The sequence below is a fragment of the Lissotriton vulgaris genome, chromosome 5 (genome assembly GCF_964263255.1).
Source record: "Lissotriton vulgaris chromosome 5, aLisVul1.2, whole genome shotgun sequence".
NCBI classification, from domain to species: domain Eukaryota; kingdom Metazoa; phylum Chordata; class Amphibia; order Caudata; family Salamandridae; genus Lissotriton; species Lissotriton vulgaris.
The window spans coordinates 1,906,021,925-1,906,044,597 of NC_141693.1; positions in this window are offsets into that span (position 1 = coordinate 1,906,021,925).

The following is a 22,673-nucleotide window of genomic DNA, read 5'->3' on the forward strand; positions in this document are numbered from 1 at the left end:
GGCAGCCATTACTGATGTCGGATCTGTAGAGGCGGAAGCGGAAGGGAGTGGCCTCAGAGACAGGAAGAGGAACTACGCGCAACGCAAGGTGAAGCACAACAACGGGTTACCACGAGCGGACAACGGAAGGTACCGATCCCTACAAAACGGGAGGAAGGAGGAGGGGCCGCAGTGATCCCAACCAGTTCCGGTGTCTGCAAGACGCTGCGCGACCACAAGCAAGCGGCGTGGGGCGATACAGCGCTCCTCCATCCCCCCCCGCTCACCGCTCTGAGCGCTCCGTGGGCGGCTGTGCAGCAAACAAGCTTCAACCAAGCTACGAGGAACCCAAGCGGGCAGAGGTCAAAGCGCACGTGTAAGCGCACGACTAAGGCAGCTCTCAGCTAAAGCACAGCACAGCACAGCTAGCGGCGAAAAGCGACACAGCGCCCCCCCCCCCACCACAGCTCTGAGTGCTCTGTGGGCTGCAACCAAGCTACAAGGAACCCAAGCGGGCAAAAGTCAAGCGCACGTGTGAGCGCACGATTTAAGCAACGCTCAAGCAAGGGGGGGACACCCAGCGACACTCAGCGATAGTGGTCCCGGGGGCGGGACAAACGATCTCGACCGCAAATAAGGCGCAGAAATTACACAAAGCGACCGACAGCAACAAGAGGGGTGGCGCCGGATGGCAGCGAGGATAGGCCAACACCTCAGCACCCTATCTACCTAACGGACATCAAGGCAAAGGGAACTGAAGCAAGCTAAGACACCGAGCTCGGGCAGAGAAGTGAGGGCTTCAAGTGACCGGGGCCAACACTGGCGAACGAGACAAAGCATACGCTGGAGGGCATAAGGTCAAAAACAAAGACCCGACAAATTAAAGTACCGAGCCGCTTCTGCCTCAATTTTGCAACACAAACCACAAATCGAACACAGGCTGAACAGCGTGCTGACACAAGGTCAGTAGGCGGATCACATATCAGACCAAGCAGATAGGACAATTCACAACTACAGGAAATGGCTGAAGGAGGGAAAACCCCAAATGACCAGAAAAAACTTTAAAAAGACACTATGGAGTCACCGGCAAAGCCCAAAGCAGAGACTGCAACACTAGAAACAGTACTGAAAAGAATAAACGAGGTTAAAGATGTTGCAAAGGAAACCAAAAAGACAATAGATACAATGCAACTAGAACTGGCTGCAATCCGGGCTGACCAACACAGCACAAACACCAGGATGGAAACGGTAAAGGTAGGATGAGAGAGGTAGAAGATGCAACAATTAAGAACATCAAGACCACAGAAGAACACGCAAAGATTGCCAAGACAATTCAGAAGCAGATGGGGGAGCAGTTCGACAGAGCGAGAAGGGGCAACATCAGAATCCTGGGGGTTCCGGAAGGCCTGAAGGAAAAGGAGAAATCATGCGCGGCAATGTTGGAAGACATGTTGCCCAAACTCACCGACCTGGTCTTCGAGAGGCAGTTTGAAGTTAACAAGGCATACAGAGTACCAGCGAAAAAGCCAGCCACAGGGAAGACCCCAAGAGCAATAATCTGCACACCCCTAAGAGCAGACCACACCGACGCAATCTTCGCCTTTGCAAGGGAAAAACCAAAACCTCACATGGGCGAGCGGCAAAATCGTGCTCACACAAGATTACTCGAAATCCACAGTAGAGGCCAAGAAAGGTTTCCTAGCCATGAGAGATGCACTGCGGAAAAGAAACCTCAACTACTCCTTCACGGGACCTGCCCGCTTTAAGATCACGGGCAATTGGAGATCAATGGTCTTTGAAGACCCCGAGGAACTCAGGCGATACCTGAGAGGCCCACCGACGGAGGAAATGGATGCAAAAGGCCAAAATGCCCCGAAAAGAAGTGCCTCACCAACCGATGAACGGAAAGTGGAATAAAGCGGAATGGAACACTACAAGGGGACAACACTAAGTATCTACCCCAAATCAAGGACTTTGTGCGATTGTAAGAATCCAAGCATAAATAACACTATACCGACTTCTACCTCAAGCTCGAGCAAGGTGCAAGGAAACCTAATTGGCAAGGCGATAAGGGCAGGAACGAACTTGTAGCAAGAAGCAGCGCTAACCCAAAGAGCGCACACAGAACTCAGGAACTTGAAAAGGACAATCGTTTAAGAATTACGAAATCAGCAACCAACCTACCTCAGGGGACGCGGAGCAAAGGAACTTTGTTGTCGCACACCTACTATGCAAGTAAGGGGGGTGGGGGGAGGGAGGGGAAGGGGGCAGGGGAGGGGGAGGGGGGGCAGGGAACACACACATGGGTCGATTCTATCTTCTTCTCTTTTTCTATCTTTCTACACCACTTTTCCACTACTAGAGTGAGCTGACAGGGAACAGAACTAAGCAGTGCATGCACAGGAGCCAAACAGACAGCCAGCTCAGAAAGAAAAGGAAATGACACACAACACGCACCACACTCTCACGACTGACATCAAGGTAGTGTCAATGAACGTAAAAGGTCTCAATCACCCAGTCAAGAGGAGGAAAGTCCTAGAGCACCTGGCCAAGTTAAAGAGTGATATCTATGTTCTGCAGGAAACAAGGCTTGGGGAGGAAGACACAAACCGCCTAAAAGCCAGCTGGATTGGTCACGTATTAGGTTCACCAGCGAAGAACAAAAAGAACGGAGTAATCACAATACTAAGTAAAAAGTCAAAACTCACACCAGACAAGACGAAGACAGACATAGAGGGAAGGTTACTTATAACCAGCCTGCTAAGAGGGGAGGAACCGATACATGTGGCAAACATCTACGGCCCCAACACTGAAGATAAGACATTCTGGGAACAGATAGGGAAGGAACTAGAAGCACTGCCTATGGGGGAGCTCCAAATAGTAGCTGGAGACATGAACCAGGTTCTGGACCCAGCCATAGACAGACACCCACAAAGACAGAGTCAGAGCCATTTCTCCATTTCTATTTATAAATACAGACAAAGGAAAAATATTTTGTCGTCTGTATTTATATGCAAAAATCTGTTGAAATGGAATACCAGGACCCTGACTTATAAGCCACCCCTAAGGTCTGCCCTAGGTACACCAAGGGTACGGTGCATTGTTATAAAAAGCAGGGTCAATAAACATTTTTTTATATGCCCTCATTAAAAAAAGCCCAAATCATATCTCCCCATTGCAGTGCTGCTAGCCCCATAGGCTAACATAGTGAAGGCTCTATTTAATTTTTATAAAGTCTATCTTTGCATTGGACCTAGCTGGCAATTCCATTCAAAATATCAAACAACTTGCCAAAGTTAGATTTAATATACCTTTTACAGGATAGGAGTATCCTGAAGTTACCCCACATAGCTCTGTAGCAGCTACTGCTAATTGGTCAACCGTTGACAGCCTGAGCCAAGCTGCTTCCTGAGTAGGTGTGAAGAAGCCTAGGGTTTGAAGAAATACAGCCATTTGGCCAGAGGAGATTGGCTTCCTGGAGAAGCCAGGGAGAGGAAGGGAGCTGGGAAGATCAGTTGGACTTCGAAGGCAGGAGAACAAGTATCACAGCACCCAGGCCAGTCCCCACTTCCTTGATCCCCAGACAGATGGAGTCCCCCAAATTACATCAGGAGATGGGATGGAAGGGGAGTGCAGTCAGTTGTTAGTCACACCTTTTGGTTGGGCTACACAGACATACACACCAAGGAGAATTTTTCTCCATTTTGAATTTTTTTAGAACAGTGCATACTGGGTAAAAAGTAGTCCACACTTTGCAGGAAGTGGTCATAGCATAGGGTGATAGCCTTACCCATATTGGTTATGGTGCCCATCCTTCCTGCCAGTCCAAAATGGAGGATACATGTGGAAGACCTGCAGAAGCGTCTCAGAACACTACCTGGAGCAATGGAAGACAAAGCACTGCCCTACTTGACCCTTGGACTGTACCACATAAGGCTTGCACTCAGGTAGACTGAACCTTCTGCACTCTCAAGGCTCCACAAAGAAAGTACTGTGCCAGACTCAAAGGAAAAGGAGTTGAGTTCCTGATAAGCAACAGGTACAACAGAGCTGGAACCTTCAAAAGTCAAAGCGAGGAATACCTCAGCTGATCAGTTGCAACTGGATTTTTCCAGGACTACGAATGTGCAGTATGGAAAATTGAGTCCTAAACCCCAAGATGCAATCCAGAGTCTCTGAATCCTTGGCTGGTGCTAGTGGACATATGTTCCTCAAAGGAACCACCAAGAACTAAGATCTCAAAGTTTGGCAACTTTCTTCAAAGTTTTGCAGAAAAGCTTCAGGAGGAGACCAGCTTGAAGTCGAGAGTCAAGCCACCATCATTGTCTCACAAATTGGCCTGACTGTGCTGGTTTGTCCCTCTGAAAGCCCCGGAGCTCTTCACTGTTGATGTCGAGGACAAAGACTTCCAGATGCTCACCGAAGCTTCGTACTGCAGCTGGCCGCCATCGTCAAATTGATCTCTGGATCTGAGGAACACGAGGACTTGTTGTCAAGAGAAAAGCTCCAAGTAAAAAACTTGGGGCTTAAAGTATGAAGGATTTTACGAGTCGCAAAAGGGCCATCGGGCCGTTTGCAATCGGTAAAATGCATTTTGCCATGTAAAAAAGACAAAATGCGACTCAGTAACTTGTTTCGTGTTTACGGCATCTGATCATAATACCAAATAGCACTGGTATGTATGAATGTTTTGCGCCCGGAATGCTGGTGCAAAACATTCATAATTCATCAACTCCATAGAGGAGGCTGTAACACATTCACAAACAGACCCCTTCCCCTTTGTGAATGTGGGTGATACCATTTTTTAAGAGCAGGCAGTGGTCCCATACACCACTACCTACTCTTAAAAAATGAAATGAGAACTTTTCATTTAGATTTTTGGAATGTAGCCCTTTTTCTTTATTGCAAAAAAATTTGCTTTATTGAAAAATCAATCACAGACATGGTGGTCTCCTGACCACAAGAAGGCCACCTTCCCTGTGATTGTAGCCATTCCAAATGGGTCCCAAATTGCGACCTGACTCATGAATATTGATGAGCGCCCATTTGTGACCCCTTGGGAATTGCAAACAGTGTCTGAGACACTGTTGTACATAGCTGTTTGCGATTCACGAATTGCGAGTTGCAAAAATTCAGACTTTTTGTACGTCTGGCCCTAAATCCGAATCAAAACTTTTTACCAGGACCTAACACTCACCTTATCAGACCCACGCTCCATTGCAGTTGGCCTAAAACTTTGACTTTGGGCCAGTCCAGCATGACGAGATAGCCTTGAACGGCACTTTAAGATTTTTGGTGTTAAAATGCACAATGTTTTATTTAATCTTTACAAATGCATATTTTAGGTTCTCTACATTAGATATTTGTCATTTTGGTGCTGTTTTAAAGATAAAAATATTTCCTATGTATATAAATTGGTGTTGTAGTTTTATTCTGTTGTGTCTTTTATTTATTTTGGTAGCATCAAATGCTTTACACATACTTGGCGCCTAAGATAAGCCTGACTGCTTGTTTGTTAAGCTGAGGAAAAAAACATGTACTGAGACTTGAATGGGCCTATTAGTGATTGTGGTATTATTACTATTTTCTGAATGAATACCGCCATCTACTAATAATCCACATTCCTATGCTTAGTAACACAATCTCCGTACAAATTCAGGCAGGAATACAAGACTTATTTCACATGCTACACATTTTTCCTACTTTACAGGATAACAGAAAATAATATTTATCTTCAATATTTTGAAAATGTTAATTTATTTATTATTTATTTATTGAGTTTAAGCATGGGCGAATTTTGCGAATTCACGAACCGCGAATTTGCAGATTTGCAAATTTGCAGATTTGCGAATTCACGATCCGCAAAATTCGCGAATTTGTGCGAATTTGCGGATTTTTGTTTTTTGCGTGTTCGCTGCGTTTTTTGCGTGTTCGCTGGGTTTTTTGCGTGCTCGCGGGGATTTTTGCGTCTTCGCGAGACGCTTGCATAGCGAAGTTACCCATGCAGTCGTTTATGGGAGAGGGAGAGAGAGATAGATAGATAGATAGATAGATAGATAGATAGATAGATAGAAAGAGAGGGAAAGAGAGAGGGAGAGAGAGAACGAGAGAAAGAAAGAGAGGCCGGATCTCTGAAGGGCCAGATTCCTGAGTTGCCCCTACAGAACATACAGCTTTTTATTTTTAGCAAAATGCATATGAAAATTGTGCTGTAAAGGTCTCTTTTAGTTTAACCCCTCCTGACAACTCAAAATGGGTGTATTTGCCATCCTCTCCCTTCTTCCTGTTTTTTATATCTGTAAGTGCTTCCTGATGAGGTTTAATTCCTTGGACAGGTGCCTCGTTGCCTACTTGTAACTATTCCCTGACCCTGCTTCAAGGGTCAGAGCAGGGTCAGAGAATAGTTGCAAGTAGGCAACGAGGAGCCAGGAAGCAATTAGCAACAGGTGTCCAAGTTGAAGTTAATTTGTTTGTAACCCTTTTGTAAAAGGTTACAAAGAAATTAGGTTCAACTTTTGCACCTGCTGCTGTAACCCTTGCTTGGCTGAAAATTCGTCCCCGCTGATTCGCGGATTTTACCGCGATTTCGCAAGATTCGCGGATCGCCAAATCGCAGAAAATCCGCAAATTCGCCTGCGAAACGGATTTTACGCCCACCCTTAATTGAGTTTTATATAGCACAAACATGCCCCTTTCGGGTATCAGAGCGCTGTACAACATTGTGGCAAACAGATAAGAATATACGAGAGACTCTTTCAAGAACCAAATTGCTGTACATCAGGAAAAGTGAACATATCAAAGCAATCCTTTTGGAAACCAAAGTGCAATACAATCAGAAAAGCAAACATAGTAATAAACAAATAATGTTACAACTATAATAATGAATTACTGAATCTTTTTATGGATCCTAATTAGCAAATTTGTTTTAAGATGTATACATTTTTTGGGACTTTTTTAAGGGACATATTTACGAGGATATGGCGCCGTGGAGCAAGTCACCTTGCTGCACTGTGCCACAGGTAACGGGCAAGAATGCGCCTTATTTAATGGAATGTGGCACATTCCTGTCCTTTTTCATGCAATGGTGCATCATGGGCGGCCTAGTGCCAATGCAGGCACCCTTGCAGGATGGTGCAGGGGTACTTACGTTGCATGCATGTTTTTGTACAGGAAGGGGCGCAAAAACAATCCTAGGAGGCATATTCCACTTTCTACGTATGCTGCATAATACAGAACACAGAGAAAAAAAACCAAGCAAAAGTAGAGATATTTTCCCCCATTACGACTCACCTGGGAAGGTGTAACGCTTTTGTGCATTCTCAGGTGTAGCAGTTGTGGTAAATATGGGAATGCGTCAAAAACCATGGAAGTTGGGTGGGAACACCCACGCAACGCCCATGGAATGCCTTGCCGGGGCAGAGTAATGCAATACAGGGATTTTTGCTATGTTGCTTCACTCCAGATTTATGAAGCCAATCAGGGCCACGCAAAGTTATATGTTATGTTATGTTATATGGGGATTTGTAGCGCGCACAACTACTCGAGAGTATCCTGGCGCGAAAAAGTGGCTTCTCGTGGCTTCATAAATCTTACCTAAGGACTGCACCATGTCTTGTGGTGAACACGTGATGCAAAATTCCTCATAAATATACCCATAAGTGTCTTAGCTAGATGAGTGTTTGTTTCTTTGAATGCTGTGTTTTTTAATATATGGAACTAAATCTGGTATTATATTATTTATCAAATGTTTTGCATTTTTGATCTCAGCAGTGGTTTAAGTCAATTTAAAATAAATGAAAAAAATAAATGAAGTGAAATGCGGAAGTACAGTTATAAATTAATTTCAATGCACTCATGCTAACATACTGACAGTTTCATAAAGAGCAGTTCCAACTGGACATTACATGGTATGCTGCGAAATAGCAGCACCCATATAAACAAAAAACACTCCACAAGGTATTTATGAGCAGCATTTTAGAACTGATAAGGCCGGAATGTGCTCTGTGTTAATATCAAAAATGCAACATGAAGAACTGGTGGAAAGTGCCCTTTAATCGCCTCAGGATCTAAACACAGAATGAAAAGGCAACTGACAGGAACTAATTTGTGTGTAGAAGTGTTCTTTGTGCAAGGGCAGAATGCGGTCTCTGACAGTGAATGGAAATTGGCTGGTGTTGTCTGAGCCACTGCTCCATGCATTATGCTTTAGTGGCAGAAGTCAAATGTAAATGACTTAACAATAGACCATTGGATGCAGAGAACTGGCTGAGAGCCACTAAAAGTAAACCTACTATACAAACAGTTTTAGCAAAATCAACAGGTTTTTGTCAATGCCAGAGCTAAAACAAATTAAAACACTTGGCTAACTCCAGACTTAAAAATCAAAAGGTCTTGTCTATGGCTGACCTAATTAATAACCCTATTATACATATCATTTCAAATCAAAATGTTTTGGCTGACGCTAGATAATTGAGATAAGACTTTTTCGCTTGATTCTGACAAATTCAAATAATGACTCCATGAATAAGAACTAAGGATGAGCATCCCTTAAAAGAGTATATAAGTTTTGTTTGAAGAGTACAATAGTGGTGGAACAGGGATCCTTCAATCTTAATCTCTTAGTAAAAACATCAAAAAGTAACCCCCGCTGGTTGTATGGACCTTTGGTTGTCAATTTGATGGATGTGATAGAAGCTAACATCAGCAACACAGTTCAATTACAGTGAAACCAATATGGTGCTACAGAAACGACTGAGAGGAGGATGTCCAAACCATAAGGGTTTCATTAGTTCAATTATAATGCAAAGCAGTTAGCTGAGATTCCTTAAATGTATCCTCAGCTTTTACACCCAAACTAATCAAGTCATTTAAACTTAAGTCTTATCCAATAAAAAGATGTAAACCTAAACTTAAGTCTTATAAAAAACAAAATGATAAATACTAGCAAGTAGACAATGCAGAATATTCATATTTGATGTTCCATAAAAGAACTTCTCTATTCAAATTAAAGGATCGAAAGCAGTAAGTGGATTTCTAAGAGGAAGAAGATGTCAGCATTACAAAAAACAGATTTAAGGTTCATAGGAAATGGTAAGAGTGTTCAGTCGTGAAGCCTTTCAACTCTGGGCACGAAGACATAGCAGAGAATAGAAAAGATCTCTTCTCAGCGAAGTCAGAATATGGCCTGCCTAACTCTAAAAGTTAACCAACAGGGTATGTTCCGGAAAGCTTCTCCATCGCTTCGCCAGTGCATGAACCAATCCCCAATCAGCATTTCCTGCCAGCTAATACTTTCCGAGCTCACAACAATAAGGCATACTCCTGCAGGTCCTTAGATCCATCATTCGCCTGGTCTGCCTGGTACAGAGGGCTCCTCTCCCCATTTCCTCCACACTACATGCTACAGATGCTTGCTGCCAAAAGCTGATCTGTTGTTGCCTTCAGCGCCAGGAGACTCCGTTAGGAGTGGCAGTTCGGGTCTTTATAAAATCTCTTTTCATTTAATTTCATTTCATTCTACATCAACAAGGCCAAGACTTTCAAACTCATACAGAAGACAAAGAACCCTTCTCTAGCAAACGAAGTCTTATAACACCAGCAGAGGAGAGAGAGAGAAAAAGCAAGATACTGGCAACATTCAAGAAATCGTGAGGTGTGCAGCATGGGCCTAGTTGCAAGGTAAACTAATACTAAACCCAAGATGGTACTAAGGCAATACATTTGGCATATATACATGGAAAATGTATATTCACGAACGTATACATTCTCAAGCAATATGCGTATATCGATTATTTATAATTGAACTTATATATGTTGTCGTGTTCTAATCTAGGACCCCGATCAATACTGTGACCTTATGCCCCTATACGGCTATAACCCATTCATACCCCTATAATGGCATAAACGATCAGAGCCATATTTCAGCCATATTTCTGAAACTCGCCTCTGCAGCTCATTACAGTACATGACACAGCAGAAGCCACTATCTTAGATTACTAGATTACACTCCGAGTTCTTCAACAAGATAAAATCCAGCAACCTGGGAAAGCCCCGGTTGCTATGTTTTGATTAGTAATAGAACTCTAATGAGCACTGAAAAGACGATCACTTCCTAGTGACATCTTTATTGACGTCTTATGTCCAAAAACTTACGTCAAACAAGGCACCTTTCAGGTATAAATATTACCAACGTTGCCTTTAGCAAACGCGACGACGATAACGATGGTGTGGTGAATACAGGAGCAGAACAGATGTCCCTTGCAGAGCCCAGCAGATGCAAGCAGCCCACGGACGCTGCCCCTCCTCCTCCTTGACGCGCTGAGAGAGACGCTGTCTTTTCTCCTGCCGAGAAAATCCAGCTCCGGCGTTTCCAGCCTACTCTTGCGAGTGACTGGGATATCGAGTCCTGAAAGGAGATACAAGACCTCCAATATTCTTTTCCAGAGGTATGGTGTTGACTAAACCCTTAGAGAGAATTCTTGAAGCAAACCTTGGCAAAACCAACTTAACTTAAACTGCAACTTACTTCCTCCCAAGTATTAGGCTTAGGTCAGGTACACTGGGGTAGGCGTAGTTAGAAGCACCAGTCGAGTACGTTAGCCTAATGTATATATGAATGTATATATTTATATTTTATTCATTTTAACCATTGTATGGCTAAGAAACCATATCAATGCTTTTACAGTATTATTTCACAGTCCTCCTTTTACTGTACGCACTTTTTATAATAACAAGTCTTGCAATTGTGGCAATTCATTTCTCTTGCATGAGAAGAAAGACTGTTCAATAAATAATACCTTTTATTGAAAACGCCCGTCTCTCTATTCTCTGCATCTTGGTGAAAGTAATCTGCACAACTGATTGAGTAAAATAACTGTCTATTGTTTCACACGACTCTAGAGATTGACTCTTATTCTAAGGAGCAAAGTTGTCATGTTTATGCAGTTGTTGGAAAACTGAATCCCTTCTTGTCTGTGCCTGGGAAGCTGATCACTTCCTATTCAGTCAAGAAAGTTTCCAGTGACCTCTGAGCTAGTTGGTACAAACCCAATTAAGTTTAGCATAGTCAGTAGAGACCTGGAAGACCGCACTTCTACGTCTGCACTGCTGTTTATGTTATTCCAATGCGCAGGGCCTATAGGGAAAATAGGAACTACACTACATGGCGCCCAACGTTTGGTAAGGCGATAAAACTAACGCAAGACGTTAGAGTAACTCAGTCGTGCATTTTTCACACAGACCCCTTTCTCCCGTAAATACTCCAATAGACGTCTGGAGTGGGTGAAAGGTTAAAATCCGCCCGAACTTAGTAGGAAGAGATTCCTATGTAAAGCTCTGGTTTATTCAACATTGAAGGATACAGTGTTCCAAAATATTGTGCACCTAATCTTTGTCTCCTTGGAGACCAGCTCTGTAAAACTTGCATTTATACAATGTCACTAGAAGACAACGGAACCGCTGAGCCCGCAGTAAATGCGACTCAGCAGGGTCCCGATGGTACAGGGACTACTGAACCGGGTGCGATAATCATCCCGGTCAACATAAGAAAAACTATAACGTCAAAACTTATAGAAAACGAACTGACCACACAAGGTGGCACAGTCGTCTTCGTGATAGAGGCACATGAATGTCGGCAGACAGAGGTATTCTATTCTTGGATAAAATTTCCAGAGGCAAACGCTGCAACACACGAGTTCCACTATTACAAAATAGGGGATCCACCGGAAGAGTACGCTCCTTTCGAGGAGATTGAAATCCCATTAAAATACCAAGAGCACCTGCTCTGGTTTAAAGGCGCCCTAAAACATAATGATCATATTACCAGGCTCGGTCCACTAGGTAGACCAGGAGCAACGTGGCCGGTTCTAGCCGGCTACACACCACATCCGGACATTGCAAAAATGTTGAAAGAAGAGCTGTTAGCACAGCTAAAAACCTTAATTAAAATACATAGACAATTAGTCCAATATGTAATGCGGATTGCAACAGTTCAAACAGCTGTTAATGTTCCACAGCTGACCCCTCATCAGGGGAACACAAATAAAATTACACCACAGAACATACAATCATGTCTTGGTAAAACACCCATAAAACGGGAACAAATTCCTTTCTGGTTAGCACAGAAAGTTACTCAAATAGAGGCAGTATTTCCGAATACTACCCCTATTGAGAAACACAGAATTCTGACCATCTGCCTTCCAATGGGGGTCGCACCACACCGTGGAGGACTGTGACTCATGGGGTACAGTCTTTGCTTCCATTTACACGAAAACACATACCAGATGTGCTAAAACAGATTCAGAATGAATACGGTCCTGAACCTGCTTTAACTCTTGGTATGAAATTACTGAAAGACTTCAAGCAGGTCTCGGCTATATTACTAGCCAATATAAAAGGAGAAGCAGCATCTGTGGCGATCCGCTGGAAGTTGAAGGAAACAGATATAACAGATCAACCAATTGAGCTTGCCAGAATTATAGAAAAATGTTATGAAGAATTAGGTAGAGACAGCTTGGGTGGGAAACCAGTGAAACCCCAACTACTCGAAAATCCTGAAAAATTATTTATTAAAAATAATTCAAACACTCCTAAAAAGAACTTGGATGGAAATAAACAATCCACTCCCAAAGAAAAAGTTTTCCAGTCCAGTGGAAGGTCTCCTCGACGGAGGGAAAGAACTCCGACTCGAGAACACCAGTCTCCCCAGAGGGAGCCCTCTGAGAAAAGATATAACCTTAGAAATAGGGATAACTTGAAGAAGCCTGATAGATATCAAAGTATTGATACACGTCCCTCTCGATCTTTTTCGCAGAAATCGGAAAGAAGAGGACGGTCAGACCCAGGAGAGCACACCAAGTCCAAAGACAAGGAACCTGTTCAAAGTAACAAGTTACAATTTCCAAGAAAGAAGGTAGCCAGTATTAGAGTAATCGAACATGCCGAGAATACTGAGGACACAGTTGAAAAACGGGGAGTGGGCACAGACAATGTTAGACAGTGCAGCAGAAATCACCATAGCTCGCAAGATCCTGATGATTCATCTGGAGATAGTGGACACGAATGAATACATTCAGGTAGAAACTGCAGACACCAGAGTTAGCGAAACTCATAAGATATACGAAATAACACTGTGTATAGAGGGTGATAAGACTAGGAAAATAAAGGGTCTATTTTGGGATAACCTCTCAAAAGGCTATGACATCCCGTTAGCTGAAAAAGACTGACCCCCAGAGTTTGTCAGGGAGTGCCCTCGTGGCGAAGAAATGATTATGCCTGCCTTCTCGAATCACATTCCGATTCACACTAAATATATATATGCAAGGAAATGGGCAGTAGCCTAGGCACCAGCACTATATAAAAATCATGTAGGATGGGATGAGGACTCTCCTCCTCACAAAATCCAGTTAAAAAGTCAACCAACTGCACAAAGGCAGTATCCCATTAAGCAAGAAGCTAAAAAACAAGTCAGGGAGATTTTAGAATAACTTGAATACCAGGGGGTGATTGAAACATGCACCTCTCAAATGAACAATCCTTTGTTTCCTGTCTCCAAACCGGACGATTCATATCGTCTAGTCTTGGACTACAGACACCTTAACTCATGTTGCAAAACATTTGCAGTACAAAATTCGCATAGTGCTGCACTAATGAATAACATAGTTGTAAAAAATATAAAAACGACATTAGACATATCTAATGGTTTCTTTTGTCAAAATATTGCACCAGAAAGCAGATACTTGACCGCTTTCTCAGTAATGGGGTCACAGAAAAATTTCTGTAGGCTCCCACAGGGATTCAAGAACAGCCCAGGACTATTTTCAGCCAGAGTAACAGAGTTACTACAAATATATGATGATGAGGCATTATCTTATGTAGATGATATCTATTTCACAGACGACGACTTGGAGACTCACTTGAAAAGAGTGAACACCATAATACTTGGGTTAGCTGCAGAGGGTTACAAATTCAACTTTAAAAAGTCTCGAATTGCCCATCTGACAGTATTATTTTTAGGATACGAATTATCAAGTGAAGGAAAAAGCCTAGCGGACAACTTCTTAGAGAAGTGCGCAGTACTCCAAGCACCAAAAACGCTGAAGAACTTACAATCGATTCTAGGTTTCCTGAATTTCGGAAGAATTTACATTCTAAATTACGCAGAGAGGGTTAAACCTCTCTACGAATTAATTAAACCTGATTTTAAACCAATCAACTGGACTCAAAAACACACAGAAATTTTGAGATCATTGCAAACAGACATGTTAGCAAAAACAAAATTAGATACACGTGATAACACACGCAAACTTGTAATCCGAGTCATCCCAGGAAGATGCGGATTCACGTACCTGACCTCTAATGAGGGAGAAAAGGTACCAATAGCTTACAAATCTCACTTGTACACACAAGTAGAAAATACTGTGAAAGCAGTACTAACTGCAATAGCTAATGAACGAGAACTAGCACACGGCAAAAGGATCAATGTCCTCACAGCGGAATCCGCCTTCGAGGCGCTATTCAGCCCAGTAAACCTGCCTACAGTGTCACTGGATCCGAAATGGATACAGTGGGAAAATTCTCTTGCTGCGGATGACGTGAAATACTATTTTGCTCCGCAATTCGAAAAACTGAATGATTTAAAATATGAACAAGAATACCCTCTGCCAATCGAAATTCTGCCTCTCCAACAATACTCTTGTATAATCTATACAGACAGATTTGTACAGCATTACAACGTAAAGAACAAATCCTACGATGCAGCCTGCGCGATTGTTAAAGGTCGCTGGCTGTGTGGTAAATTCAGACCGAAAATAACAAAAACTGAATCAGTGAGAAACTGTTCGGCTCAGAGAGCTGAAATCAGATCTTTAAAGATGGCGCTTAAAAATGCAGAACGTGAATTCCCGACACTAATCGTGTGCGATTCGCATTTCTGTGTTAACTCTTACAACAATAAGTTGCAGAGCTAATAATAATAAACTTTATTGCGTGATTAATAAAAATCTTTGCAATTACTCTTTTAAAAAAACATTGGAGTAGATACATATTCAAAAGTTTTGCAAAAAAAGTTAAAACAGTAAAAGAGGGTAAAAGATGTGGACGAAAGATCCGTGCAAACTGATGCAATACATTGTGTTTGTAAAAGAGAAAAGCATTTCGAGGTTTACTGAATCTTTGTTAATCAAAAGAGAGTTTCTTGAGATGCAGAAGCGAGTCTTATTGAGTCAAGTTCAATTGCTGGCCTCTGGGTTTTGGATCGTGTTAACTGTTTTCATGAAGCGCACTAGGCTGCAGGCTAATTGAGTATCTTCTTCCTTGAAGCTGATCAGCAAGGCTTGCCTGCGAGTTCGCACACCTTTTTGATTCCAGAGCTGTGTTAATTTGCCCCTTCGAGCACTGTCTAGAGCTTTGCCGCTACATAACAAGTGCAGAACGTCCTCCTTTGGATATTCGCAAAGCCTGCAGTTGGAATTCAGTTCCAAGCGTTTCCATGGGGGAAGATGCACTTTTGATGGAATTACCCCCATCCTCAGCCGCAGGAAATCTTCCTTCACCTTCCTTGAGAAGCTGGTGTTGAGGTATGGCTGAGGTAGGGCGCTAGTGTAGCCTTGGATCACAAACCACCCATGTGATCTCCTGGTTAGGGCGGCTTTGTCTTCTTCCATGGAAAGAATTTTTACTGACTTGTTGACAAGGCGCTTGAAGCACTTGTGTGAACAGCTCGAGTGCCAAAGGTCTTCCAGTGCAAGGGATTTTATAGCTGCTTGAAGATACACTGTTGCGGGGATCCCTTGTTTGTCTCCTACTCTTTCCAAAGGTGGGCGTTCAAGGAGTCTGGTTCAGCATTCTTTATTTTGTGCCAGCATTTAGCATATGCACCTTTACGTGCTATTTGCTGCTTCTGTAAACCAAACTCCAACCTTAACTGTGCTGGGGAGGTGTAGGGGGGGAGTGAGAAGAGTATTCAGAGTGTTTTACTGACCACATTGTCTAGAGTGACCTCATCTCTCCCTCTCATGCATTCACTGCCATATGTTACTGATGGTAGTAATTTTGCGCGCAATATATCCAGCAAGGGGATTAAGCTTGGGCCCGCTATTTTGTTCTTAATGTTTTTTAAAGCAATGGCCAATGAAGTCCCTCTGTTTTTTATTGTTGTTGCGTGTCGCTGGAATGAGCCGTTGGAATCAAAAGTTATCCCCAGATATTTGTATTCCTTAACTGTTTCCATTTTTAGGTTGTGCAGAGACCATTGAAATGTTTGCTTTTTTGATTTTTGATTGAAAACCATCACCTTCGATTTTTCCATGTTTATGGTCAGGCCGTTTTTATCTGAGAATGTACTTGTTGTATTAATAAGATGTTGCAGGCCTACTGGGGTGTGGCTGATTAGTATCAGGTCGTCTGCATATAATAAGTTCGACAGTGTAAGCCCCCCTAGCTTTGGGGAGTGATGGTTGCAGTGGTCCAGATCTTTAGAAAGGTCAGACACAAAAAGGTTGAACAGGGTCGGTGCGAGGATGCATCCCTGTTTCAGTCCTTTTGTGGTCGGAATCTCTTTTGATAAACAATCGCCGGCCCCCAGTTTTATTTGGATCCAAGTATCTGAATGTAGTAAGATCAGTAAGTTGAGCAATTTGTTGTCCACCTCCCACTTTGAAAGTTTTGACCACAATTTCCCTCTATCAATGCTATCAAAAGCCGCTGAGAAGTCGATGTAGCACGCATATAATGGTTTTTTGTGTTTGATGGCGGCATCTATCAGCAGGGAGAGGGCTAAGATGTTTGTCGAGGTCCCTAGATTTTTTTGGAATCCAGTCTGGTTGATGGGGATTAATGTTTTGTTTGACGCCCAGGAGGTTAGTTCTTCCAAACCAGCCCTGAGAAGTATTTTGCATCTATATCTATAAGAGCTATGAGTCTGTAGTTCTTAGCCTCATTCTTGTTGCCTTTTTTATAGATTGGAGCTATTATTGAACCCCTCCAAGAGGACGGAAATTGTTCAACCTTCCAGATTTCTACAAAGAGCGGGAGGAGTTGTTCCGCCCAATAGGTTGGGTCTTGTTTATAGACAATGGGAGGGATTCCGTTTGGGCCTGGGGCTCCCTCTTTCCGTCCTTTCGCAATTCGTCCCTTCAGTTGTTCAATCGAACTTGGGAAGTCGGTGTCAGCAGCTAGGGGCTTAAGGGCCATTGCGATCGGCTTACAGAGTTCCGGGTTTCGGTGGCCCATGCTTGGTACTTCATCATTAAAGTGTTGGAACAGATAGTTTACCCAGGATGCCTCTGTGATGTGGGAGTTCACTCCAGGGGCATTCGGATTACCTATTTTATTAACAGTTTTCCAAAATCTTGCACTGTTATTATTTTTTGAATCGTAGAGAAGTTTTGCCCATGTTTTTTCCGCGGCTTCTCGTTTGATTCGCCACAGGATTTTATTCTTTTTACACTTTAGTGATCTCAGTTTAGATGCTAACTCATTGTCGCTCCCGGCTTTCCGCAGCTCACGAAGTGTTCTGTTGATGGCTGTTTTTACTGCCCTTAGATTAGGCGTTAGAGAGGATTGAGAGTAATTTTTTGGATTGCTTGTCGGGCTAGACGATGTTTTGTTTTGGCATGTCCGTACCCTGTTTTCTTTAGCGACATTATGCTTAGTGTTCTTTAGGCCAAAGGATTTCAAGAAGGACTCCCAGGCGAGTATTTTGCTATCGTTCAGCTCAGCAGCACTTTCCCAGCACATCTTTGCTTCTTGCATTAATTGTACTGGGTGGCTAGTGTTGCACTTAATTCTGTTGTATTTTGCTGAGGTCGTCAGCTTTGGGCCATTTGCTAAAAGTGTTAGCGCTGTCCCTTGTGCCCTCAGTGACAGTTCTTGCGGGAGATGGTCACTGCAGTCAGATATTCAGATTTTAAAATCTTGTACTAATGCGAACAGTGAAAAAGACAAGAAGGTGTAGTCGATCGCCGATGATGTAACCGAGTTGTGGAAGGTTGCTGCTTGGGGACGGTCCCCCGGTGTTCGCCCATTTGCCGCAATCAGACCCAAATTGGTTAGATCTTCTGTTAAGCTTTTTGATATATTAGTTTGTTTGCCCCAGGGGCACACTTCCAGAGGTAGAATCCCCCTGACATGCAAATAATCTTCCATTGGATATTTCTTCCCTGATGATTTTGAAAGGAACATATTAAAGTCTCCTGAGACAATAAGGTTCGGAATATCCACTACCATTATTAGTTTGTTCAGTTCTGTCACGAGGGCAGTGGCCCCCTTTTGTTTTCCCTATGGGTGCAGATAGGTATTAACCAGGATAACTTCTTGCCTATTGCAACCCGGTATTGAGATTTCCAGCTGAACTGTAGTGATCCCGTTTTCAGTTCCCGAAATATTTTTATTTAGCAGTTCTTTTACGTGGTTAATTGCAGAGCTGGATTCAAAATTATTACAAAGATGACACAGGTGCCACAATCAAGCATAAAATGCTTTGGAAACAGGTAGTTCTTTTACAGAAAGAACTACAGAAGACTCACGTGATACACACTCTGAGTCATCGACGTGATGGCGTTCACGTTGCAGGGAATTCATTGGCTAACACAGCCACAGCGGAAGCAACTAAACCGGCTTCCATAGCCACAAAAAAGCGTTCAGAAAAATACATAGACGGGGAAACCATGCTGGCAGTAAAAACGTCCTTAAAAGGCGACTGTGCAGCACTACCCGTGAACTATCCACTCAATTATGCATACGTAATTGATGCAAACTCCGTTCCTTTTGCTCGAATCCCTGGAGTGGGGGATAGGGTAATTACAAACATGAACCGGAAAAAGTTATTAATAGCAGACGCACACATGGGTGAAGGTCCAGGGCACATACAGGTGAAGGAATCTCTGACTGAATTACAATCAGTATACTGGTGGCCGGGGATGAGCGTGCAACCTCAAATATATGTAAAGAACTGTCCCGACTGTGACAGGGATCGCAGTAATGAACCGGTCCAGCCTGTTGCCCAGTTACCGTTTATAGTCAGGGTAATGCTGTCTACATGCCATCCAGCGTCCTATTAATTATTAAGACTAAAACTCACTTAGAAAATGTGGCCCCAGTGCTCGGCGGACGCCAAAACTGTTATAAAAGATCTGCAAGTCTTTATCGGCACATACACAATTGCCATGTTCCATTCTGACCATGGTCCTGCTTTCAGCTCTCGAGCTTATAAGGAGGCCATGGCCAGTATGGGCGTTGGGTTGCGATACTCCATCACACCCTGAAGGGAACAGTGTAGTGGAAAGAAAAAACCGAGACATAAAGCAATCTATAACAGCGAAGGTATTAGGTTCGGGTGATGGGTGGGTCAAACATTTATTAAGTGTCCAACTTAGTCTAAACAATTTGCCAAGAAATTCTCTAAAAGGTTTCAGCCCGTACGGACTATTGTTCGGTACTAGAATGCATGTTCATGACCTCGATAGTCAGGCATCAGTGGTAAAAAATAAGAATAAAAACTTTGACATCAAAGATCGTTTGGCTGTTTTACAGGACTTGAATGAAACAAGAAAATCCTTAAGCAACATAAAGCAACATAAAGTTCAACTACCACTGAAGAGGCACCACCAGCCCCAGCAAGACCTGTCTGGATTCCAAAGATTGGGGATCTAGTCAGAGAGAAAATAGCAGTGAAGAAGGAATTTGGGCCTTCTTACAGAAAAGCAGTACCTGTCTTGGCAATCAACGGAACAAGATCAGTAGTACTACCGCCTCTTGCTGGTAAAAAGGAGAACAGAGTTGTATCAATCGACCTGGTAAAACCACAAGCATGTGGCCTATAATCAACAGTAGGCCCAGTGGACTCCAAAGAAATAACAGAATACCCAAATTTGCAACAATTCAAGAGGTTCAAACTGAAAGACTAATCACATTTGATAAACCTGCAGTGCACCACGAGGGACTACGCAATAATGCCATGGAACTCGTGCCTCTTGAAACACAGATTGAAACAGTTCGTCATGAAACACCAGTCTACAATGATGTGGCATCAGAATGTGCTACCGAAAGACAAATTGAGAAAACAATTCCAACAATTGGCAGAACTGCCTCTGGCTACTTCATCAACTTCGATACCTTTTCTGAAGATCAAAACGACCCTGAAGTGACGCCAGAAACAAAGACTTTTAAAGAAAAAGCAACTGAACTCTTTCATCAACTCAAGGAAATTTACCTTATTTCTCCATGGTTAGAGTTCTGGTTTGGACTAGGTGTATTTTTCCTCCTGCTTTGGCTCATCATGGTACTTTGTTTGGGAAAATTCATTGAGGGAAAATACAGTTCAATGGACACAGCAAGTCAGAACATCAACTTAGTCCTAAAACCACACAAATCATCCCACGTGAAGAAAAGAGAACTATCAACAGTAAATGTCACAGCCATTCCAATACCCGGTGGGGTAGTATGGGGCAAAACTGTCTATGAAGTATATGGTCCGGTTGAAATCCTGAAATATCCTCACCAGTTCAAGGTTTCCTTAAGTGACTTTGTAAAACCAAGTACATTTTCTGATGATTGGGATTTTGAAAGTATTAATAATATGATGTCTGATTTAGTGTTGTCAGCAAGATTTACAGAACATGATTATTTACAAGGTTCGTCTAATTATGAACAGATGTACTGCTTCTCACATTACGGAGATCATTACTTACATAAATCTGCACAACCTAGAAATGTTTTTAAATATAACCAATGGGAACATTGTGCTACTCCACTTAAAAGCAGTTCTAAAACATTCCATGAGAAATTCCAGTACTTCTCAGAGTTTAACACAAGTGATGCAGAAACATTTTATTATAAACTGTTGGATAAAACAGGGATGAAAACCATGTAAACAAATACTAAATTGATATATTCAGAAGCATTTTATGAAAAAATGATGACATTTGGTTTTGATTTTTGGAAAAATAACATTGAAACAAAAACCATCTGGGGTACAAAAGATTGGCAGGTACAAGGCCTAGAAGCATTATTTCGAGCCTGCATGATCCCAGAACAAATAATGTTCTTAAATGACACAATTCACCAAACAACTTGTCTTGGCCTAGCTAAGATTAAAGAACTTACAAACCGTCTATTCCAAAGCCAATACCTGATAATGCAACCACAGATATTGACATAGACGTATCTAAAATTTTACATCTAAACAGAACACATCCTGATTGGAAAAAGTGGTTAATCTGGCCTACTGACACGAATAACTGTCAAGATAGATTCCTGAACAAAACACAGGGGTTAACAATGACCAGACCAGACCCTTGATACTCCCAGAGACAACATCCAGGGATAGTAACAACATACAGTGTAGGGAAACTCTGCCTCGAATGGCTAGAATCATCCACACTGGCAGAAATTAAGCAACACTTATCTTTATTTAAAGATGGTGCTGATTTGCGCGATTTCATTCTGGGACCTCGCAAACAGCGTCAAAAACGTTTTATAGCGACCAGTATATATGCGGCTTACAACGAGGCTTGGAAAGTAAAACAAATTGAAACAGCAGAAAAAATACGAGAAATTGATCGTATTAATTTGGAAAAATCACTTTCTGTTGTGGACAATGGGTTAATGACTCTGTCTTCCAGAATATATTCACTGGACAGTATTGTATCATCTGCCATAGATATAATAGACAAAGACTTGCTAATGTTACAGCATGACCAGTCACAATTGCGTTCTATTGTACAGTTAGGCTGGACGCTGCAAAATCTTCGTTCAGGCTATGTGCCATGGCGTTTAATCAACACAACGTCATTGTTTTCCATCTTTAACCTTACTGATAAACAAATCAGCTTGGCACAGAAAGGAGCAGACTATACAATCCTGAGCATCGAAAAACTTGAGAGATTACCATTGACAATGTCAGAAAGTCCTGTCATTGAATGGATAATACACGGGATTATCACAATTCCGATAACAACTTTCCGATTTAAAAATTGCCTTGAATACATACCGACTGGCCAGTATGAACGTTTGGGTAAAGGTTACATTAAGTCAGCATGGAAATTACCATATACACACACATGCTATAGTGACAGCAACAAAAATGTATTTCTTAGTGGTGAAAACTGCAAACATTCACTAAGCGGTATACTTTTGTGCCAAGGTATTAATTTACACGGGGCCTGTGAAGGAAATTCAAAGAACCTTTCATGCCACCAACATGTCACACCTGCAACGCAGATAGAGCCTTTCTTTAAGCAACTCTCGAACGGGAGTTACATTCTAATAACGGATCACAGCTGTTGTGGCCTTATGCCAGGGAAAGCATATCTCGTACAAGTAATTTCCATGGTCAAATGCTGTATGCACGCATTGTTTCCAAACGGCCCTGGAGACTCCGAGACACCCATATGGCCTTGTGTGAATGTCTCTTCTATACGAATTGATACTTTAAGCAGAATTAAGTCTGCGCTTTTGCAGACAACAGTGCCCATCACGTCATCAAAAGAGACGTATAATCTCCAAGTTGCAAGGACAGCATCGGAGATTCATGACCTTTTATCAACAAATTTCCCCGTGCATTTCACAGAAATGCTTAGCCAAATTCTAAATATGTCAAGTGCCATAGGCATCCCAGGCGTATTTAAGACCATTTTTTCGGGACTGTTAACACCATTCAAAGCAATTCTGAGAATCATTCCCAATTTTGTCCATTC